Below are 11264 nucleotides of genomic sequence, written 5' to 3'. Positions count from 1 at the left end.
GACCAAAAAATGTGAACATATTACACCAATTCTCAAATCATTACATTGGCTCCCTGTATGTCAGAGAATTGATTTTAAAATCATGTTGCTAACCTACAAATCCCTACATGGTTTAGGGCCAAAATATTTAACTGATATGCTTCCACTACATAAGTCTTCTAGACCACTAAGATCCTCTGAGACCAATCTGTTAATTATCCCCAGAGTCAACACGAAACATGGGGAAGCAGGATTTAGTTACTATGCAACAAATAGCTGGAATAAACTCCCTGAGGATTTAAGACTTGCCCCAACTCTGACAGCTTTTAAAACAAGACTGAAGACTTTTATGTTTGCTTTAGCTTTCTGCTAAATCTTAAATCTACAATGTTTCTATTTTTATTTTTATTTTATTAGTAACTTTGCCTTTCTAAAATGCATTTTTATTAACTCTGCCTTTCTAAAATGTTGTTTTTTAACTTTGCCTTTACTTTCTATCTATTTTACTTTTTACTTATCTATTATTTTATTTTATTGTATGACAATGTTTATATGTGAAGCACTTTGAGTCTGCCTTGTGTATGAAAAGTTCTATATAAATAAAGTTGCCTTGCCTTGCCTTGCCTATCAGGGTCTTCATGGTCTGCGTCAGGGTTTTAATGGCCTGTCAGGGTCTTAATGGTCTAACAGGGTCTTATTGGTTGGATTTAGCCTTGGCATCCGTAAAATGCTGCTTGCAGCTTTAATTGTTGTTATTGTAGCGACCGTGGGCGTGGTCGCAATGTTCAGTGAGCCGCAAGGGAGCCTAGGAAGTGAGCCAAGGGAGTTGAGCCTCGTTCAACTCGCTCAACCGGGCGAGGCCCGGCTGCCCTTAGAGCGCATTATCTTAATCAGCCCTGAATGCGTGTGTGTGTGTGTGTGTGTGTGTGTGTGTGTACTTGCAGTTATCACTACGTGGGGCCCAGGCTATGGGAGAACACCAACGGTGTGAGGCCCTGAAACGTTGTGGGGCCCAAAATGGTGGGCCCCACACCGTTTTTCATCTCTCTGTGCTCAGGAGCCTCCCCTGATATGCCTGTTGCTTTTTTTTCATGTTTTGAAATTTGGCCCACAAAGTGACAAAAACTAGGTATGTGTGTAAAAGTGTGTGTGCTCACTATCGCCCCCTTTACCAGACCCCAGTATTGCAACCGATACACACTTACACACTCCTACATACACACACATGGGAAGGAAGGAGGGGCCCACAAAGTGTCAAAAACTAGGTATGTGTGTAAAAGTAAATGAATCAATATATCTTAATAAATACATTTTATTTATCGTTCATGTATTCATTCATATAAATGAAATGTATATTTTGTTTAGTGTAATATTATGGGTATGAAACATGACAATACGTAGGGATCTAATAAATATTTTATGTCAAATTTGAATAACACATAATGAAGGGAACAATTATTTTCAAACTATAGCAGTGTTATAACAAAGTAAGGAGCAGTGAATGGGGGCGCCCCCAACACATTTTTGGCGGCCGCCTAGTTCGCCTATGGCAATCGCCGGGCCTGTTTCCACAGTCCAAAAAGGAGGGCATGGCTTTTCAGTCCCTATACACGTACAGGACAAAACCTGGGACCGAGTACACAAGGTGCAGTGTGAGTTGGAGGATTGCAAACAGTACTCCAAAATGGCATCTAGAAGTGGATTAACTTTCACACACTGCGAACACATCCGCTCTTTACAATACTGCACAGATATAGCCACAGAAGAATGCCTCAGAGAAGATATGTTAACAGAAATGGTGCACTTAAAGTTTTTTGGTGACTCAAAAAAGTCAACCTGCCTTAAAAGGCAAAAATATGTAGGCAGAACATGTCCCTCTCTGTGTTGAGGTATCATTTGTGGAAAGCTCAAAGCACTTTTGTTTTTCCGTCCATGAGCCGACTTTGCACTATTACAGTCGCCTTGGGAGGATATTTGTAACCTACAATTCCTCCAACCAAGGATGACATGTGTTCACAAAAACATCAGCAAATGGCATTTATTTCAAACCAACCGAGATGTCTTCAAAACAGAAAACTGAAAAAAGTAAAGGGCTACAGAACATTTGATCATGTTGTGACTTGTGTTTTTTTAAAATGTTTTCTCATTGATCACTTAATAATTTAACTTGGATTATACTGTAGATGAGAGTTAGGGTAGTATTTAGTGGTACTTAGGTGTTCCAGCAGCACAAGAACATGATTAGCATAGACATAGTGTAACAATCACCCTGATTTCTCTTTCAGGTAGACTATCACTTTTTGTTCGGAAAACTACATAATATTATTTCAGTTACATATGTAAACTCATCTTATTCCAAAAAAAATCAATCAAATCACATTCCCATCAGCAATCCAGTATATTCCAAAGAAAATACCCCATAAACAAACTGTTTTCTCAAAAGCTTTTGTATTGATTTTGATAATTGTATCAGTAACATCAAATTGTCCACAGCTTTTATACCCCATACGTTTTTGTGGGTAATCTGAAATAAGATTTCAGATTACCCACATGTACCGTGTCCGTATTGTCAGTGTCTTGCCATTTAAGCCTATAATTGAGAGGCCCTAATATTTTCATCACTTGTGCTGGCTCTGACCACTTGGGTGCTAGCTTTGATGAAAATTTTTCAAAGGCCTTAGACTGAGGTAGTGTTCGGACCCAGACCAGATCTCCCACAAGAAATTGCGCAATTCTCCTATGGGCATCATAGTATCTATTTTCCACATCGGCAAACACACACGCAAAACCAATTAACAGGTAACCCAAAACATTATTTGACCTTGCAAGGATTTAAAACTTTATGTTAACTGGGCACTGTTTTTTTTTTACATACAATTTGTACCATTTTCAACACTTATAACGTCATGTGGCTGTGTCACAATAGAACCAAACATGAAATTGATGGTGGTTAAGAATAAAAATACAGAATAATGCAACAGAAAAACTAATTGAAACAAATATAACAAATATATAGAAAAATAGCAGTGCAATAGAGTCAAAATTAAATGATAATGAAAAGGCAGTAAAGTACTCTGTATAGTACACAATAAAATGTATAGGCCTATGACATCTTATGAGATGTTGGTTTATGAATATGAGCTTAAGAGAAAATGTGTGCACTGATGAAACAAGTTTACTATACAAATAAAAACAATATATACTATAGACAAGGAATTGATCGATTTTATGTCATATACTAATTAATTCATTTGTGAGGAAAACGATTCAACCAGAAGTGCATTCGCGATTTTATTTTGAAACGTATGCCGTGCATTTCCGGGCCTGACAGCGGAGGTCTGCAGCCAGGACCTCGTGGAAGAATCGGCATCGACCGACGGCAATTTCTTGGAAATATATGGACAACAGGTAGGTGTTATTCATTTGATTAAGTCAAAATTATTCGGAGAATATCCAGTGATATTACTGCACATATAATGTAAGCAAATGTAATACAATGCTGTTTTACACCAATAGCCAGTTGGCTAAAATTAGCTACAGAGTGCTTGTTGCTAAATAGTGCATTTGATATTAGCTGTTAGCTGCCGTGCACTAGCTAAATAGCTCACTAACATAACGTTATCTACAACTTGACACTCGGTTAATGCAATGTTCCGCCGCAATGCATTGTGGGACGTGGCGGCCATTTTAGGCCTGAGTGCAATGTAAACATAAGCAGTAGTTGTGTCAATTCAGTGAAATATAAAAGAAAGACGACATGCACACATGCTAGAAAGGTAAGAGGATTTACTCAGAAACGTTAAAGGAGCCAGATAACGTTATCTGTATCCGTTTATTATGTAGAACAGATCAATTAATACTTATCCTTGCTTTTACAATTTTCTGTCTACAAGTTGCCAGAATCAATGGGCTAGACTTTGAGGTTAGTCACATATTATACATAATGTACACATAACAAGTATATTTATGAATTTCAATTATTTAAATAGTGATAAATTAACAAGTCAGTGAAGTCTTTGTGTTAACATCTTGACTTTCTCCTACAACTCTATTTTATTGTGGCTGTTGTGTTTAGAGATAAACCATGTAAATGTTACACATGGATCTTTATGGCTTCACTGGAAGCATCAAGCCCTGGAATGTTGAAGATCAGAGTTCGTTTTTTTTTTTCCTTTTTGGATAGCTACTGTGGTTCTGGTAACTGCTCGAAACAGATCATGAGTCAGTCAATAGGGATGCTGTTCTTGCATGTTGGGTAACTGTAAGGTTTATGATGTCCAAATCACTTTCAGGGAGCCATGTCAACCCGGAAAAAGAGAATAAAGCCTGTTGAGGAGGCCACCTCATTCATCCTGCTCTCGAAGGACAAGCCAGGAATTGAGGGAAAATATATTAATAGCGAAAAAGGTACAAGGCAGCAGATCATATTACACCAGTTCATTTCTCAGTACTGTTCTTTCACGTAAAAAAAATAACTTTGTGGTTAAAAGCTGTTATTTAGCTGCTGTTTTTTTGTTGAATCCAATATAACCAGCTATGGTTAAAAGTTAAGATTTTATTGTAAGTGGTTACAATATATATATATTTATTTTTATTTTTATGGTTACTCATTTATTAGAGATGTGGATGAATCTATGTTAAAGGATGAGACAACAAAATATTTTTAGCAAATACAGTAAGAAAGCAATCTATTAATTGATGTTCTTATAGGAAGAGGAGTTTTTGCTACCCAGCCCATCGATCCAGGTGCCTTTGTCGTGGAGTATAGAGGAGACCTTATGTCGGTGGAGGAATGCCAGTCGAGGCAATACTCAGAGACGGAGAGTACATTTCTTTTTGAGTTTGAATGGAAGAAACATCGCTATTGGTGAGCATTCTGAAAATGTGCAATTTGTAGACATAAACATTTTTAATTCAGACCCTAATAAGCAGCAAAAATTTCCTTTGTTTCAATTAGGGTTTTTTGGGCCAATTACTGCTCACCGATTGCTGATCTCAGTATCACTGAATGTTTCATTAATTATTGATTTATTTAATTTGTTCTTGACATTGGATAATAACCTACCATGCTTTGTGTCACATTTAAAGTTAATATAGTTGAGTTTGCAGAACCTGACCCAACACTTATTGCGATTTGCAATACGAAGACAGGACAGATACTTAAAAAACCTAAGTGGGCTTAACACCCCTGCCTCCCATTTGTTTTTTTTTGTAACTTGACATTTTGGGGCTAATATAGTACAGTATAGTATTTTTCTGTGTTAGGACAGTTTCCCATCACATTTAATAATGTTATTTAGTGTACTATGATGTTTAAATGTCTCTTCTAATGAATATTTAGAAAATTCTTTTAACTGATAATTTTCTCACATCTTTCAGTATTGACGCATCCCAAGAAAATGGATCGCTGGGACGATTAGTCAATGACAACAACAAATCTCCAAATTGCACCATTAAACAAATCGCAGTAAACAACAGGCCCCACTTATGCCTATTTGCTGTGAAGAAAATAGAAAAGTGGCCGTGGCGAAATAAGGTAAGTTGGTTATATTTAGCATATTGATTTTGATATATTTTGCAAAAAAATGAATCTGTCAGTTCAGCATTGCCTGTTTTCTCAATTCTGAAATGAATGGATGGGGAGAACAAGTTGTCAAATGCATGTTCAAAAAGAGATGTTACCATACAGGTAATACTAGGCTTTATTTTTAACAATTTTCTTCCCATGATTACACGTGGAGTGATTGCCTTATGCAATCTAACCTCTGATTGTTCAAATCAATTAAACTCAAGTTTCTAGAGATGCAATATAAAGCTTTCTGAGCATCTGCAAGTTTAACAAGGGTATTTTGAAAAGAATCTACTGCCATAAGCTGAATACGTTGTGTTTTTATCTCATATTCCAGGTGCCACTCAGTCAGTCTCCTGCAGTGCAGGTAGAGTCTAAGAAGCTCCCTGCTGCATCAGACACCACACCTAACGAGTCAGATTCTGCCGATCATGTTGGAACACAGGTAACAGCGAAGTGATGACACTGCTTCCTGAAACTGTGTTACGTTCCTTGGGGGATTTTCAAAGTCATCTTGTTCGTTCACGAACTGCCAAATGCAGTCCTAAACTCAGATTGTTCAGTAAATGAGCAATTCAAGAGGATGTTGACATCTCATTTTTCAAAAGTATTCCAGTCGGAAATACTTACCGGGGGATTGTACAGGAGCAGTGTAACATCACACACTCGTACATTTCTTGTTTTGTCCTTCTGGGGCCCCTGAAACTGAAATCTGTCTTTCAAGTTCCCTGTCAGGAGGCCAGTGTTACACACTCTTTTCTAGTCTTGCCTTATGGGGCCCTCCCGTTTGTATCTACATGAAATTGATTTTTCTTCATTAAGAAAACACCTGTCAATGTCTAAACTCAAGTTTCTAGAGATGCAATTTGAAGCTTCCTGAGCAGGTGCAAGTTTAACAAGGGTATTTTGAAAATAATCCACTGCATCCTCTTGTATTTGTCCTGAGATGTGCGGATACCTCTACGTGGGATTATGTCATGTGCTTGGTTTTAGGTTCTGTGCTGTTAAGCAACCGTTTTCACATGAACTAACGTGTTTACTGTAAAACAATCAAATTACAGTGCTTTATATCGGTTTCCTCTTAATACGTTGTGTTTTTATCTCATATTCCAGGTGCCACTCAGTCAGTCTCCTGCAGTGCAGGTAGAGTCTAAGAAGCTCCCTGCTGCATCAGACACCACACCTAACGAGTCAGATTCTGCAGATCATGTTGGAACACAGGTAACAGCGAAGTGATGACACTGCTTCCTGAAACTGTGTTACATTCCTTGGGGGATTTTCAAAGTCATCTTGTTCGTTCACGAACTGCCCCATGCAGTCCTAAACTCAGATTGTTCAGTAAATGAGCAATTCAAGAGGATGTTGACATCTCATTTTTCAAAAGTATTCCAGTCAGAAATACTTACCGGGGGATTGTACAGGAGCAGTGTAACATCACACACTTGTACATTTCTTGTTTTGTCCTTCTGGGGCCCCTGAAACTGAAATCTGTCTTTCAAGTTCCCTGTCAGGAGGCCAGTGTTACACACTCTTTTCTAGTCTTGCCTTATGGGGCCCTCCCGTTTGTATCTACATGAAATTGATTTTTCTTCATTAAGAAAACACCTGTCAATGTCTAAACTCAAGTTTCTAGAGATGCAATTTGAAGCTTCCTGAGCAGGTGCAAGTTTAACAAGGGTATTTTGAAAATAATCCACTGCATCCTCTTGTATTTGTCCTGAGATGTGCGGATACCTCTACGTGGGATCATGTCATGTGCTTGGTTTTAGGTTCTGTGCTGTTAAGCAACCGTTTTCACATGAACTAACGTGTTTACTGTAAAACAATCAAATTACAGTGCTTTATATCGGTTTCCTCTTAATACGTTGTGTTTTTATCTCATATTCCAGGTGCCACTCAGTCAGTCTCCTGCAGTGCAGGTAGAGTCTAAGAAGCTCCCTGCTGCATCAAACACCACACCTAACGAGTCAGATTCTGCCGATCATGTTGGAACACAGGTAACAGCGAAGTGATGACACTGCTTCCTGAAACTGTGTTACGTTCCTTGGGGGATTTTCAAAGTCATCTTGTTCGTTCACGAACTGCCCCATGCAGTCCTAAACTCAGATTGTTCAGTAAATGAGCAATTCAAGAGGATGTTGACATCTCATTTTTCAAAAGTATTCCAGTCAGAAATACTTACCGGGGGATTGTACAGGAGCAGTGTAACGTCACACACTTGTACATTTCTTGTTTTGTCCTTCTGGGGCCCCTGAAACTGAAATCTGTCTTTCAAGTTCCCTGTCAGGAGGCCAGTGTTACACACTCTTTTCTAGTCTTGCCTTATGGGGCCCTCCCGTTTGTATCTACATGAAATTGATTTTTCTTCATTAAGAAAACACCTGTCAATGTCTAAACTCAAGTTTCTAGAGATGCAATTTGAAGCTTCCTGAGCAGGTGCAAGTTTAACAAGGGTATTTTGAAAATAATTCACTGCATCCTCTTGTATTTGTCCTGAGATGTGCGGATACCTCTACGTGGGATCATGTCATGTGCTTGGTTTTAGGTTCTGTGCTGTTAAGCAACCGTTTTCACATGAACTAACGTGTTTACTGTAAAACAATCAAATTACAGTGCTTTATATCGGTTTCCTCTTAATACGTTGTGTTTTTATCTCATATTCCAGGTGCCACTCAGTCAGTCTCCTGCAGTGCAGGTAGAGTCTAAGAAGCTCCCTGCTGCATCAAACACCACACCTAACGAGTCAGATTCTGCCGATCATGTTGGAACACAGGTAAGAGCGAAGTGATGACACTGCTTCCTGAAACTGTGTTACGTTCCTTGGGGGATTTTCAAAGTCATCTTGTTCGTTCCAGACTGCCCTATGCAGTCCTAAACTCAGATTGTTCAGTAAATGAGCAATTCAAGAGGATGTTGACATCTCATTTTTCAAAAGTATTCCAGTCGGAAATACTTACCGGGGGATTGTACAGGAGCAGTGTAACATCACACACTTGTACATTTCTTGTTTTGTCCTTCTGGGGCCCCTGAAACTGAAATCTGTCTTTCAAGTTCCCTGTCAGGAGGCCAGTGTTACACACTCTTTTCTAGTCTTGCCTTATGGGGCCCTCCCGTTTGTATCTACATGAAATTGATTTTTCTTCATTAAGAAAACACCTGTCAATGTCTAAACTCAAGTTTGTAGAGATGCAATTTGAAGCTTCCTGAGCAGGTGCAAGTTTAACAAGGGTAGTCGTCAAGTCAAAGTCATCACGTTTGCTCACAAATTGATTATTTTCTCTATGTTCAGAAAAGATATCCTAATACAGTCAACTCACAGCTACTTAAAATTTTAAATCAATATCTGTTTAGCTTTACTGAATTAAGTATTGTCTTCAGCTAGATGCCTGTGAGACAGAGGCGGAAGGAAGAAGGTCTGCAAGAAAGAGAGGTGAGCTCAGAGCACACAATTTGAATCCAATTGTGGGTTAGTGCGCCTTTTTCATCCTTTAGGTCCCTTATCACCTTTTCAATAAGGATGGCTCACTGTCGTCAGATGTGCACAAAACATCGTGGAACCCTATTGCAAACTTTTGTTTGCAGATAGGAGACAAATTTTTGTTAAATGTCATTATTGACATTAATCTCTGTCTATGATTTGAGCCAGCCAGTGCAATTCCTTCATTTATTTAAATCCAGTCTTCATTGCAGACACCGAAAACAGGCCCATATTAACAATTAAAATAAAATATAACAAAATGATGAGTACTTCCATCCTTATGTAGTTCAGTGGGTACGATTTGTCCTATGTAAAACCAGATTGTATATGAATCAGGCAACCCTATAAATGCACCAATTGTGTAGACTACATTGCAGAATAGAAATGGCAAAGTAAATGTCTCATGTGAACTTTCGTATGGTGAATTCACACAGGACGATCCATGTTCCTCCCCTCTGAAATAGCTCTATCTCACTGATTAGGCCAAACCTTCTAACCACATCTGCCTTACTCCTTTCCATCTCCATGCAGTAGTTGTGTTGTTGATCCTGTAGTCGCTGTGGCTGCTTCACCAGTATATTAGCATTAAATCCAGTAAAACATACATGTTGCTGTAATGATCTGATAATTAAAATGCACTCTGTCTCATTAGGCAAAAAAACGGTACAAAAACGAAGTTGGACACTGAAAGAAAGTGCTGCAGTGGAAAGGCATCTGGGGAAGTACATAAGAAGAAACCAAGTACCTGGTAAAAGTGAATGTGAAAGTTGCATCGCTGCTGAATCAGAAGACCTTCAAAACAGAGACTGGAAAGCAGTCAAATATTTCGTAAACAATAGAATCTGTGCCGTGAGACGGAAACTTCAGTAACATTTATTTTCTATCTTATCTATCTCCTGAATATCATGGTGGGAAAACGTTTAACCTTTTATTCTTTTTCTTAAGACATGTTTATCCAAACTTGTTTATTCAAAATTCTCAACACATTTCAAATTGACACGGGAACATCCCCAGGCATAGTTTGATTGCCTTTTTTGGTTAAAAAACAAATGTTGCTCTTTGAGAATAAAGTTAAAACAATGGAAATTACTAATGTCTTCTCTTAGTTTCTTTGAGCCTCGTGAAGATATAAAGACTAGAAATATGTGTGTACAAGTGGACCTCACAAGGTCTTTGTGCTAGAAATATGTGTGTACAAGTGGACCTCACAAGGTCTTTGTGCTAGAAATATGTGTGTATACAATTGGACCTCACGAGGTCTTTGTGCTAGAAACCGGACCCCATAATTGGGCAAAAAACTTTTTGGACAAAAGTTTGGAAATCTTTAAATTTGAAGTGCTGGTAATTAAAAAGATTTTTTTTTTAGCTTCCCTGATTTTTTACAGAGCTGTAGGAGCACTGGAAAGGGTGGACCCCACAATTGGGTGAATAATGTGTGGCCCCCGCAATTGGGAAAGACAAGAATGTGTGTGTGTGTGTGTGTGTGTGTGTGTGTGTGTGTGTGTGTGTGTGTGTGTGTGTGTGTGTGTGTGTGTGTGTGTGTGTGTGTGTGTGTGTGTGTGTGTTGTGTGCGTCCTCCTCCGTCTCTCTGAGCGTCAGATCGGTTCCGTTCTGAACTTCCTCATCTGAGCGGTCTGTCGCAGCCAGCAGCTCTTCTTTCTCCGCTTTTAAAACCTTTCACCTGATTAACTTGTTTTATAAACACTTTAACCTCCGTTTATTCACTTACATTTATACTTTTATAACTTTATACCGTATGGACGCGTTTTAATCACGGAGTAGATAAGGTAAGATAAGATAAGATAGACAGTTTACTACCGTTTATATTGTCTTTAGGTTACTGGTATATAATAATGACCAGTTTACTACCGTTTATATTGTCTTTAGGTTACTGGTATATAATAATAACCAGTTTACTACCGTTTATATTGTCTTTAGGTTACTGGTATATAATAATAACCAGTTTACTACCGTTTATATTGTCTTTAGGTTACTGGTATATAATAATGACCAGTTTTCTACCGTTTATATTGTCTTTAGGTTACTGGTGTATAATAATAACCAGTTTACTACCGTTTATATTGTCTTTAGGTTACTGGTATATAATAATAATGACCAGTTTACTACCGTTTATATTGTCTTTAGGTTACTGGTATATAATAATAACCAGTTTACTACCGTTTATATTGTCTTTAGGTTACTGGTATATAATAATGACCAGTTTACTACCGTTTACTG

Source organism: Micromesistius poutassou, assembly GCF_964030765.1.
Source record: "Micromesistius poutassou genome assembly, chromosome: 24".
Lineage (NCBI taxonomy): Eukaryota > Metazoa > Chordata > Actinopteri > Gadiformes > Gadidae > Micromesistius > Micromesistius poutassou.
Note: the sequence above shows the minus strand (reverse complement) of the source record.